Source organism: Drosophila yakuba, chromosome 2L (genome assembly GCF_016746365.2).
Source record: "Drosophila yakuba strain Tai18E2 chromosome 2L, Prin_Dyak_Tai18E2_2.1, whole genome shotgun sequence".
Classification (NCBI taxonomy): Eukaryota; Metazoa; Arthropoda; class Insecta; order Diptera; family Drosophilidae; genus Drosophila; species Drosophila yakuba.
This window is the reverse complement of record NC_052527.2, coordinates 11296855-11310533: the sequence shown is the minus strand read 5'-3', so window position 1 is coordinate 11310533 and position 13679 is coordinate 11296855. Positions and strand designations below refer to the sequence as shown.

The following is a 13679-nucleotide window of genomic DNA, read 5'->3' as shown; positions in this document are numbered from 1 at the left end:
AATTTGTTGTCACAGAAAGTAATAATTTTTTTTTTTTTGGCACTTCCAAGAGTAATCGAAAAATATTTGCATAGTGTAGGAATAAATACCAATAAAAGTTTATTTTAATCGTCCCAATTTCGAGAAGCAATCAGTTATAACAATAGCGTAAACCAAGTTTGCCTGAATCCTTTTTTTATGAATAGCCACTTTCTGGTGAGCCCAAAATTATTACCTGTAACGAGAGAACAAAAGTATAAGGCCAAATTAAATAAAGCTCAACTCGTGGGAATACGCAATAAAAGGAGGAACAAAAAGAAAGCATTTTCAATTTAATTTCATTTTGCGACTGGCGGCCTAAACATCAGTGATATTGCAATTCCCCTAATGGCCCACGCAGAACCTTTAAAAAGAAATTACCCATCATATTTACTTAGGATATGGGGTGAGCGCAAAAAAAAAGGAAAAACGAAAGAAAGAAGCGAAAAATCCATCACAAAGCCTCGCCTCTTGTCGCACACATCTTGCATACGAAATTACGAATTCCCACGGCAAACTCATCCTGACTGACTGAAAAACTGAAAAACACAAGAGGGACACCCTCAGGACGAGGCGAATGTGTCTAACTCACTCATCAAACCATCAAAATGAAAGCCGACACCCCATCGAAACCGAAGTGAATCGAACCCACCTAACCAAAGCCAATCGCAAACACAGTGGCCCCTCGCTAACTGAGAACCATAATATGGGTTTCGATTGAGGGAAACGAAATTGGTCGAGCTCTCATTTATGCAAACCCTAATTGAATTTCCTTCAAACGATGGCACATTTTGGCCCAGAATCCAAATTTAAGCTGCTTCTGATTTTTCTTAGATAGTTATAAACATGTTTTTGTTAACCACTGTACTTTTTAAATGCCATTGTATATCTCCTGAACCTAACTCAACCTACAGCCATTAGTGTTACGCCAACAACATTGGGAAGAAATCAATAAATCACAAGGAAAAAAAGGGGAAGAATAAAAACCGGAATCGAATGCCGCCTGCCCAAATGATCGAATGTAATGTCCCAGAGACTCGGTGTCGATAAAGAAAAGAGCCGAACGAAATCAATTTCAATAAATTCCGGCCAAACACAAAGCCGGGAATTATGTGTTCTTGTTCGTGTGTACGCGAGTGTTATCTGCACCAGTCGCGGGTTAAGGCACTGCGACGATGGGTTAAGTGTGGGAGTGGGGCGGTGTTCGTGGGGATTTGACCAACGACAAAAGCCTCTTAGTATGCAAATCGAGACTTTGGGTTACATTAAGTGAGTGAATCATACTCGGCGCTCCGCTGGCAGCACATCTCAAGACCCCGATAATTTATGCTGTAATAATTAAGCAGCCGCTCGAGAACCCAAAACCCGAAACTCCAACCCAGAGCCAAATGACAGCCAACTGTCAGGGGGAAGATAATGGAGGGAATATCTCAGTATCTCAGCGGAAATGCGGCTGGTGGTCGCACACACGACCCAATATGCATACACTATGTTGTATATTTAGTATATTGCAGACCCCAAGCTGAGCTGAAACAGCAGGAGACGAGAGCGTCCAAAGTGGGGGTGTGGCTCCAACCGCACCATATCAGCTGCTGACAGAGGCAAATGCCGGCGAATCTGGGGTTGAAAACTATGGGGGAAAACATAAAGTTATCTCCGATGAATGGGACAAACAAAAAAGATGCAAACGTGTATGATAGGAAACTATACTTATTTGCCAATCTTTACAAAGATCCAAGTAATAAACAAGCTATATAGTTTATTGCCTAAGCTCCTATTCAAGTTATAGATATTTAGTTTTTATCTGTTTTAAAAACATAGTAACTTACAAACATGCTAGCATACTTGTACTCGTACGTTTTGTATCTCGAACTCCCATCGCACTTTTCGTTAACTTTCTAGATGTCAACGAAACACAAAATGAATGGAAACACTTTGAATGATGGTTGCTGCGGAAAGTTCATTTATGTGGCAGGAAAGTTGACTTGATGCACTTAGTTGTTGCACTTGTAATTGAAATTTAGCAACAAGACGACAACCCACTGAAATAAGGGGGCGGGGCAGCATTGTCTCTGGGAATTGAATTGAGCTGAGTGACTGCATGAGTGACTTGAGTGTCAGATGCCAGGGCTTTGATTGATGAAGATGAAGACATTTTCCGTTTGGTCGACAACGACGACGACAACGGCACCATTTCGCTTGGCCCACGCTCTGGTCGGCGATCCTCGCCAGAGAAATGCAACAACACCGAACTGCACTTGACCATTGGACCACCATCGTGGTATGCGGCATCACCCCCGCAATTTGGGCGGGGATGTCCCCATCCATTCATTCATTCCCACATCCCCTTTGGACAGAAACCTCCAGTCGCCAGTGGGGTTGTCAACGCCGTTGACCTCATCTCCACTGTCCAATGGCTTTAAGCCTCGAATGGTTTGGTCGGACTTGCGGAAACAGTGGGTTCAACTATAGCAAACTGTCACCAAAACTTTACTATCTCTCATATGTGCAAGCAACATAAAAAATCCAGTTTAGTTATAGACAGTAAGTTTGGTTTTAAATGTATAATATTCGTATTAAGCTTGATAGATAATGGCTGCCTATGACTGTTTTAGTGCTCGAATGGTTTGCACTTTTGCTCCACTGTGGACAATTGGTTTTCGGCGCCCTGCTTTACCTTTCGACCCGCAAACCTAACAACAGAACTTTGACAACAACTGGCACTCACGCATTGCAATCAGTTGGCTCCATCAGCTAAGATGCCATTACGCTGGTCTGGCCTGCTCATTACCAGAGACCGAACCCAAGAAGTCCGGCCGCAGTTCAAATGAATTTAATTGAAATTTCAAACTTGTCAAGCAGCCACCGCCCGCTATCAGAATCATTCCCAGGCTGCACTGAGAGAAAGGGGGAATATTTGATAATGCATCTCTTTGATTTCCGCCAAGATAAAACACAAAAAAGGGATTGTGGATAAACAAAACTCGAGGAAACCCTTACGAGGACATGTGAGACTATTGAAAACTAAGCTTATTTCTTTCTGTGTAGCGTTCTTTCAAAATGAGACAACGTAGAACGCATTGAAGGGGTAGGGTGGGGTTTTTTTTTGGACTCCAACTTGAAAAGCCGCATCCCGCATCCATCGTCCAAGCAGGCGGGGCAGTCAAGTGCTGCGAAATGTGAAAAAGTAAATAAGTTTTCGCCGGCGTTGCACTTTTAATGTTTTCCTGGCAACATCTGGCCAAGACTTCCACTGCCCACCGCCCCCTTCTCCTCCCCCCTCGTCACCACCAGCAGAAGTGTCATCCAGTGTACGTAACTTTTTAAAAGAAAAGTTTCCCACTCGCCGAGACTTGTCGTCTTTTCCTTTGGCTTCGTCTCTGCTTTTCCGATTTTCCACCCCTACCTTTCAATGCAGCTGGTTTTTTTTTGTTTTTCTTTTTTTTTTGTCCTTAAGTAGCTAGCCCAAAAAATGTTGTGGGACTTTGTGTACAATTTGTTAAGTTATTTAATACTTTTTTCTCACAAAGAAGGCACTTTTATGACTTTTCAATATCGAACGATAAAGAATTACGTGGGTTATCGATATTTTTAACAAGGATAGCAAAAAGTTTTCAGCTGAGCGGCTTTTATTTTTCTTTTCGTAGGGATTAAACTGAGTTTGCACAAGTTTAGGCCTTAAAATGAAGATAGAACTTTGCATAAATTTTCATTTTAATTGAGTGATTATGTTTTAAACAGATCAACAACTCTTTTTTTATTATTAAATCAATCAAATACATTTGTTTTAAACAACTTTGATTGGCATATCAGATTGCAAAACTTCGATTAAATAAAAGGCAACGGTTGAGAACTTAACACACGTGCTGGCCTGCCAAATTGGCCGAGCTCAATTTATTGTTATTAGATTTCGCCTAGGCAACATTTGGTAACCCTAATGGTTCGTACATTGGCACAACATGTGTCACATCCAGATCCATCAGCCCATTCATGCCACACACACACACACACACACCCAGAGTTTCGAAGAGTTGGGAGCACCAACATCTGGAAGCATTTAAGTGTTAATTTTATAACTTTTGCTCAACAAATTGTGCTTCCCTTGGATGAGCCAAGAAGGAAAAACTACCAAACTACCACAACGCCTTGCTGGACCAGCTGGATTTCGCAAGCTGGAAGGCCAAAAGGATAGCTTGCCGCTTGGCAGAGGGAGAAAGAGGAGAATTTACATTTTCAATTTAAATTTGAATTTCAATTTTAATTGAGATGAAATAGACCAAATGAAGCCGAACTTCCTCGCCCCCCACATTGTATTATGCACACAATTTTCCATCTTGGCGCTTTTCTCTTCAGCCTTAACCCAATTACGCTCAAATTACTAAGCGCAACGAACGCTCATGGGTTAAATGCGGTGGCGTTGCCTCGGGCAGAACGGCAAAAAAAAAATTGTTGAATAAGAATTCCATGCAACGATACCAAAAAGTTCAATTTGCAGCTGTCGCAACTTTCGGCGTTGAGTGCACTTTAACCGGAGTGAACCCAAACCAGACTTTCCATTTTTTCGGGGGTTGATTCTCCAATTTGGAATGCAAATGCGCGTATGCATTACCGAAATATATTATTTTAGAGGGTTAGACCCCTTTTTTTGGTAAAAGGTTTGTTGTTAATGATGCTTGTGCCAAATGGCGAATGAATCCTTCATCCTCTCGTTTCCCGTTCGCCAAGGGCTCTACAACATATAATATTTGCTTTGCTCATTTGAACATTTTGTTATTTCGAACTTGAAATTTAATTTTAAGTACCAAGTTCTGGTTTAATAGGTTTTTATAGACGAAAAAATGTTGGCTGGAAATTCTTTTTAGGGTTTAAATTATACAACTTTTATATTTATATAGTTAAATAAAGTGTATTTTTAAGTTTCATAAAAAGCTGTTCCTTCTATTTCAAACCAACCGCGTAGCAAATAACAAAAAACACTATCATATTTCAGTTATTAGCTGAGATTAAAAACATTATAAACAGCAGGATAGCTGCTAGTATCATCGTAAAAATAAAATTCAACGCTGCATAAACCGAGCGAGAAATGTTGAAAAAAAATGGGTAGAAGGATTTTTCATAATTCGCGCAAACCATAATTTATAATATCAATAAAGCGGAGGGAAAATCGCTGACTAAAAATAATAACCAAGTATAAAACAAATGCCATTAAAATTGTATGCAAATGTAGGAGAAATCCCAAAAAATAGGCATCCATATATACATATATACATATGTATGTATGCATGTATCTCTATGCGTGTTGCATGTACAAATAAATGAATGCTGGAAAAAATGGCAAACATTGAATTTTTAATTGCTGGAAATTTGTGTTTTTGCTGGTTTTTATGGTTTTATCGCGAATTTCTGTATGTCTGCTTGTGTTTGTGCATTTGCGTTTATTTATTTTGAGCCTTTTTATAGCAGTTTTCCCAGGTTCACCCAACGCCACCCACTTCAGCCATTCAAATTATTAACTGCTTTTCACTCGAAACTCTTTTTTCCACAATTATCGTTTTTCTTCTCATTCAAAATTTATACGTATTTGCCATTTTCATGATAATAACTAAATTGTTCACGTTAAACTTTCCATGAACGTTCAAATAAAAAAATTTGAAGAGAGTATATATTTTTTTTGATTTCCCTGTAGTTTGTGAGTCAAAAGTAAATAGTAATCAGACTAACAACACTATTTGCACCTTAATCAAAATTTTTAGGCGTGTTTAAGAGCATGTTGTAAGCAAATACAAATAGTATTATTAATAATAAATATATACAATTGATACAATGTCATTACAGCACACAAGTTTTCGTTTATCGTTCAGTCCTTGTAAAAGTAAATAAATATTTAATGACATAACATTCGAACATGCATTTATCCAAAGAGGAAAATTAAATTAACCAAACCCATAAACAAATTTAAATTTCGACTTGATGTGGTTTTTAGTGTGAATGTAACTCTTTTTCTGTACACCGAGGTAATTTGTCAAATTAATTTAGTATTGTGAGAGTTATTCAGCTTAATTAGCAATTCAATGGACATATATATTTTTAGAATTGTGTACCAGCTATTTTACCATTTGTTTTTGATTTACCTAAAAACTAGTGCATTTGCAAACACATAACATATAATATAAATATTTTAGTGCCAGCAACAATAATGCTTTTATTTGGTAGTAAACATGGCCCTCAAGCTTTTTTATTTAACAGCAAAAATGTTTGCCATAAAGTCATAAACAAAGAATGTTATTAAAACATTTTTGAACGGAAGCATACTGATATAATTCAATAGGTTCATTAAAAAGTGTGCCATAAAAAGAACTATAGCCGCTTTTGTTGTTTACTTTTTTTTTTGCAATTAACTTTTCACACGCGAATGGCCATTGAAAAGTGTCGCTGGAGAGGGGAGAAGGGGGGGATTAGGGCCAAGGCAGAGGTTCTTTAAAGCAAAAGCTTTAATTATATTTTAATTAATAAATTAATTATATATTCATGGGTTTTTGTATTGTGCCAGTGATTTTAGATTAAGTGGAAATTTTAATTGCGATTTTATTGTCCCCCTAACAAATTCCAATTTGTGCACCCAATAATTTTTTATGCGGGCAAAGTATTACATTGCATATGCTATATTAGAACACACAAGTTGCCATTCATGTTTGCCGAGATTACGTTTATATAAAGTGAAACTTACACAAAGTATACAATTTGTTATCAATAAACATGACTTTCATGTTGTTTTACGGCGAAAATCAATAGATTAACTTTGTGTTTTTCTATTTTTTTGGATTTAATTAAGCGAAATCCATTTGTCCCTGCCATCTGCCGATTTTACCCAAATCTACGGTAGGTGTGGCCGAGATAGCAGCTCGAATTGAGTGTCAATGATACCGTCAGTAAATCAATCATTTTGGCCAGCCAGCCAGCCACTTGCGGTCTTAATTTGGTCAACACGCCAGCCGAGGAATATTTTATTTTCTTACCTTGGCTTCGCTATTTGTTTTTCTCTGTCCTTTTATTTATAAGTGTTTACTTTGCTTTCCTGTTTGCCCAAAAATTCTTCGACTTTTTTGTTACCCACATTTCATTTTTGCAGGGCTGACAAAGAAAAATGATTATAATCAAATAAATGACGAAATTCTTTACCGAATTTTCTTCGTTTGGTAAATAACAAGCATTGATATTGTGCCGATATTGATTGCATTTGTAATTAATGTAAGTAATTTATTTTCTTTGCAATATTATCTTACATTCTTGGTTTTCATAATTAAATCATGTCGATAAATATTGCCACCAATCCGCTTGCACATTTTATTAAGAACTGTATGCTGTTTTCTTGCCAATGGAGAATAAATCATGATTCCAGCCAAATTGGAAAAAATAGAAGAAACGAGTGGATTGTAGGGCATGGAGAGAAAAAGAGTTAAAATAACATTTTAGACTCGTGTATCTTGATTAGTACAAAACGCCCACAGCGCAGATCTGGAAAAACGAAACGAATTCAGTTTTTTTTTCCTTATTTATCCCTTTCTGGGTTGTTGGCTATAAATTCTGGTAAAAGCAACTCCAGCTGCATTGCGTATTAGTCAGATTACGGAGGCAACAAAATAGGAAAAACATCACCAGATACAGATACAAATGCATAGAACCAACGAGCGAGATTTAGGCCGTAAAATAATTCATGAATTTATTGAAATTTATTAGCATAAGCATGGGGAGCATTGCTGGTTGGAATGTCTAGAAAAAGTATCTCATGGATGCGACGCTACATTTTTTTTGCTCTTATTGCCAACTTGCAGTCTGGTCGAGATGAAATCGTAGAAATTGAATTGAATCGCTTCGAAGTTGAGGGCAAATAGCAAATGACAAATGGCAAACGATATGCGTATCAATGGATAACAAAACGAGGAAAAATTGTATCGGTAGACAACAGCATAGCATCAGTAGACAACTTATACAAATAGCAAGCATGGCAAAAGAAGAAAAACAGTCCAAGTGCTACCAAAACAACCAACTGAGAACCAGTTAGCTAGACGAACAGAAACCGAGTTCAGTCAGTGATGATTATTTGGTTGACGTCTATTTTCATTTACATTTAAGTTACCCAAAAAATGATCAGCAGTTGAATAAATATGCAGTCCACTTAAATATATACTTCAATAAACAAACAAATTAGGTTTAATTTTGAATTGCTTCATAATAATCATATAGTTATGTTTCTAATTGCAAAACTAAAGTATTTAATTTTTGTAAATTTGTTTACTTTTCGCCACAAAGTATATAATTATCTGTGTTTCTGGCTATTTCCTTAGCACTTTTGCGTGCCAACTCAGTTTGAATTTGCCTGTTAATCCATCTATATGTTGGTCTGCTCATTCAATTTCTTTGGTAGTGATAACTTACTGCACGACTTTGGCTTTTCTAGTTTGGTTTGTTGTGGAGATGGGGGATTTCCACCACCCACTGCGCTCAGCACCCGCACATTTAACTGAAATGTAACTTTTCCTTCCGAGGCGCTGTTGTTGTTGCGCTTTTCCTTGGGTCTTTCTTTCTACACATATTTGTGTATCTTGAACGCGTTTCGTTGTATCTACTTAAGGCAGCTTAAATATTTGTGTAACATAATACAAAACATACGGGCTTCTTTGGTTATACTTAGATACATAGATTAGATACTTGGCTGGAAGAATGTGAAATGGGTCTTGGAGTCGCGAAGGAGGTTAAAAGCCAAAAGTCCACAGTCATCTTAACCACAGACTAAGCTCACCAGCCACTGCACAATGGGAAGCAAATCAAATGTATTAAAAAATATTTAATTAATTAATGCGTGAAAAATGTAATAAGGAAAACCGTGCCTAAACTACAAATTCAACAAAGCATCATCATCAATTGTATCTCGGCTCTTATCAGATACAGATATGTCGTTTACCAAAAGAGAGGGCATCAAATTACCATAAGAACTTGGAATAACATTTCAAGAAGTGACCATTTACAAAAATGAAAGATTATGGGGAAACACAACTGGAGAAACAAAATCCCATTAGGGTAATCTCGGCGGATTAGCGTAGATGGCTGTCTGTTAAATTTCTAAATATGCAAGCGATTAAAAGATTAAAGCTATCAAAAGCGATGTCGAAGACCATTTCTTCAATCGAAAATGTATGGCACAACGAGAGTAAAGAAGAGGGAATCACGGATAGGAAAAGCACAGATTACAGCTGGAAAATCGGTTAACTAATGCAGACATAAATGCGGGTGTGGAGCAGAACTAAATCAGATTCCGAGGCGAAAACACGTTGTTCTGTTTTTTCTGCTTGCGTGTCAATGAGTAGACGCTTAAGGGATTGAGCACATAAAAGATACTCCATATAAAATAATTCCGTTTTTTATAATTTCAATTTATCGAAACCAATAACAAGAACAAGCTCTTAAATAACATAACTTAAAATACCAATAATTTTAAGGTTTTATTTGAACACAACCTAAGAACTTGTTGAAACTGGTATCCTTAAGATTTCCCTAAATAGCTACCACATTCTTATCAGCATTTTCAAATCACCACTTTACCAGTTTACCAGTTTGTCCCTTTTGTGTGGTTTCTACTGTAGCCGTATCTTAAGTGTTCGGTTCGCCTTTGTTTCGCCGTCTGCCCAATCATCTGCTCCACTGTGCGGGTATCAGTGTGCTTTGTTTACATTTCAAATGGAAATCGCTCCGTTTTGTATCTCTGTCTGAGCTCCGATATCTCCTGCTGTGTGTAGTGTCCGAATGTATCTGAGTCTGTCTGCAAAAGTGCATTTCAACCATTTTCTGTTCGTCCTAATGAGTCTCGTCCCATACTCAAATCCACACCCTTGGCACTCATGCAGTCGTGTGTGCGGCGTACGCAAATATCGAAAACGACTTTTGTTGACCCCTACCAAGGTATGTCCTTCCTTATCCTAGAACGTGGCCAAAGGACAATACGTGCGCTAAATATAGATATTCCCCGGCACGACCGATGTGCATTCACTTATCCCATGGACAAAACTAGATTTTTGGGAGCTGGAGATAACGAGACCAGTGTTGATGGAATTTCTAACATGCCAATGTATGTTGTTTAAATAGTTTCTGATTTTCCGGAAAATTAAACGATTCGTCTTAATTGACACTTAATTTCCTTCAATTGAAAATCATTAGCATATATTTGTTTTCAGTATGAAAACATTTAAACTTTAAAGTTGTCTTTTTTTACATTTATAAAAAACACATTCACACACTGAGAAAAATCTTAATTGATTAAGGAACATGAGGCACTTGGGTTTCCTTAACTATTAGGATATTTCCTTTCGAGCTTACCTTTCCAAGAACTGTCCAATAGAATGGATTTTTGTTCAAAAGTTGAAACTCCTTGCACGTTGGGATCCAAAATATTCGGAAGATTACGCAATTGATTAGTCCCAGCGAGTCCTGTTTATCGTTTGTTTGCTGACATTGATCGATTGATTGGGTTTTTGTTGTTGTTGTGGTTGTTCTGAGAGCTCGATTATCGATTTGCACACACTGACGACGACGACTGGTGAATTGGAATTTTTTGATTCGCACCGATCGCTTGTCGTACTTAAACAAATTATAGACACTTACACGAGACAACACCGAAGAACACAAATTTGTTATATTTACTTTATACGCAGATTAATGCCAGCGGACGACGATGAATAATAGGATAACAGCAAGAACAACAACAACGATGCACGACGACGACGACGACAAATATTGTACATATGTACAGAGGATACAAGGACTCACGCACACAGATGCAGGCGCAGATGCACGGGCGCGATAACGGTTATATCTGCTATATGAACGGGCGAAACGGCGAAGGGGGGGCGAGGCGATACGGTCGAATTAACGCGACGGCGATTATCCGTTAACGGTACCGGTTCTTCATGCAATAAGTAGGCTATGAATGCGTTTTCTGAGCATATTTCCTTGGTTTCTTCGTTTGCTTTATTCAATTTTGCCTTATTCACTTTGTTTCTGGCTTAAATACTGTGGGGATGGGAGCAGAAAAACTGGATTAGATTTCAGTTTCTTAATCCAAAGTTATGGCCGCAGGCGGAGCTAATCCTGAACATTAATTTCTGGCACAGAACAACATATTATGTTAACAATTTTGAATTGAAATCAGTATTTTTAAAAATTTTGTAATCTTTTTAACTAATAAAAGGGCGTTGAGAAATATCAATCCAAACCCTTTTAATTAATAAAAAACCTTTTTAAAATCCCATGGAATTTACAACTTCTGCTATTTTCCCAGATTAATTTCTTATTATGACAACAGCACTTTAGTTTTTTTTTTGTCGGTTGGCAACGCGCTGCGGACAAAGGACAACGACTGCAGAGAGATGCGAATGGGGGGCACAAAGCAGAGCCGAAAAACATTATGCGGGGGGTGGGTGTGTGTGGGGAAGAGAAATAAGAGAGAGCTGCTCTCTCTCTCGCACTCTCTCTGAGTCGGTATGTGGCCAATTTGAAACGCCGCGAGAATGAAATGCAGCGAAACGAATGGTGGGCACAAAACGTGGCCAGGAAAATAGAGAAATAAACAAAATATAAAAAGGATAATCCAGCCAGGAAGGGTGGGTTAGAGAGAGCGAGAGAGTGCCAGTACTGTTCCATTGCCAAAACGTACACAAAACAGAATACAAAAGCCTGGCTCTCCTTCCAACTCTGTCGCCCTCTCGCTCCCTCCCACAGGATGGGTGCGCGCCAGGCGAAAAATCAATGAAAAATATGGGGAAAAATTGCCGAAATTGTATTTTTTTTGGATTTGCTGCGTTGCGGCCTAAACTTTGGGGGAAACACAGTTTTCGTAATTTTCTTTTTCTAATGTGCCATAATATTTCAATTTTTATTGCGATTGCCAATTGCAATTGGGCAATTTTCGGCTTTATTATTGTTGCACACACGCACTCACACTAGCACTCGATTGCACATGTTTCTCAATTGAGCAATTACCAATTTATTAATTAATGTACACAATGGACAAATCACTTTTCACAATTGCCCCCTACACAAAGGTTGCGGTGCTGGAATTTGTTTATCAACGCGAAAGATTGAGATATATCCTCGTCGAATTTACGGAAATAAACAAGAAAATATCTTGAAAAACAATATTTTTACAAGAAACCAAATTTCGTTTTTTGCTGCGTTTTTCCGGCGATTTATCCAATATTTTTGTTTATTTATTAATGCTGTTTTCAGATATTTTCCAACCGGAGCAACGCGCTGCAGCAGCGCGGGCGTTAAATTTTCGAATGAAAAGAGAACTGGCACGAAAGAGAGATGGCACTTTCTCTGGCGCTAGTGCATTTGCGCGCGTTAGTGCGTTTTCTAGCGGTCACTGCGATGTCGCGAACGGTCACTTTTTTGGTTCGACGTCAAACATGTCCACTCTCTTTTGTTCTCACTCTGCTCTTCTCTTAACAGCTGGTCAACAAACAAATATATAAATTAAAAAAACACACACAATTAGGAAATTATTAAATTGACCTAAATATACAACAAAGAGTTTTAAAAAATTTTTAAGAACATATGATTTAAAATTCCAAGTAGACATTATTTCGTTTAATATTGCTGAACTATAATGTATAAAAACAAAAATCGTGGTTTTTGTGTCCTTTATTGCGAACAAAGCTTAAGAGAATTTTCTAAATGAATGGCTCTCTCCAATAAACTCTCTCCTCTCACTTTCTTTTGCCTCATAAACCTAAACTCCCCCTCACAAAAATCGGCAACCAAAAGTTTTAGTTCTCTCTCGCAGTGCTTAAAATAATGATGTTATTTATTTATGGAAATCATAAATATTTTAAAAGTGAAATACTAATGAAAATACATAGTTTCTTGATAGCATTTTACTTAAAACAAAAATAGTGTTTATAAAAGTTCCATCGTTCCCCTCTCAGTGGGCGGGTGCGACTGCGCGTGTCAAGGGCGTTTGTGTACGAATTTTTAATAGCAACAAACTGGGGGCACGTGCACAAAAAAATAATAAAAATAAAATAAAAAATTAACACTTATGATTTCAGAAAAATGATAGTTTCAAAGCTTGACAAATAATTTAAAGGCTTTGCTGTAAGCCATATAATATTTTAAAACATAACATCAGAGGTGTACCGGTTTTCAGTTTGGTACCTAACTGGAACCTGGCAACTCTAATCTTTTCCTATTTGGCTCTCTCTCTATCTCTTAAAAGTCGCGCTCTCTGTTTTGCCGGCCATTTATATGTATTGCTTTATTTATAATTTACAATTTAACTAATTCACTTGCACAAGCTTTTGTTTATATTTATTTTATTCACAACTTAAATAAAATATAGGTAACTTTTTTATTTATTTAGTATGTTTTTAAAAAAGCACCTTACAAATAAAACAACCAGAATGTTTTGTTGTACAAACACACACCAATAGGACTGAAAACTGGTGGACGACTAGCGTTGCCAGTGGGATTTTCTACAACCAGCGCTGCCATGCTGGGTGCTAACCTGAATTTGTTCGGGCTTCAGTTACCCCGTAAAAAAAATTATTTATTCGTAATGAGTAATATTAGTATTGTTTTATATTAGTATTGTTTTACCAAGATTTATT

The 13679-nt window shown here is 37.5% G+C and overlaps 1 protein-coding gene across 1 annotated transcript in view; it reads right to left on the bottom strand.

Moving 5' to 3' along the window:
* The window catches only part of LOC6527764 (semaphorin-1A), a 124736-nt gene extending 112402 nt beyond the window's left edge, over positions 1-12334 (bottom strand). The window contains exons 1-2 of the mRNA XM_039371587.2: positions 12011-12334; positions 10390-11082 (exon numbers count right to left, since the gene is read on the bottom strand). The gene's annotated coding sequence lies outside the window, so the exon portion shown is untranslated. The remainder of the gene's footprint in view (positions 1-10389; positions 11083-12010) is intronic.
* Positions 12335-13679: the final 1345 nt, after the last annotated feature.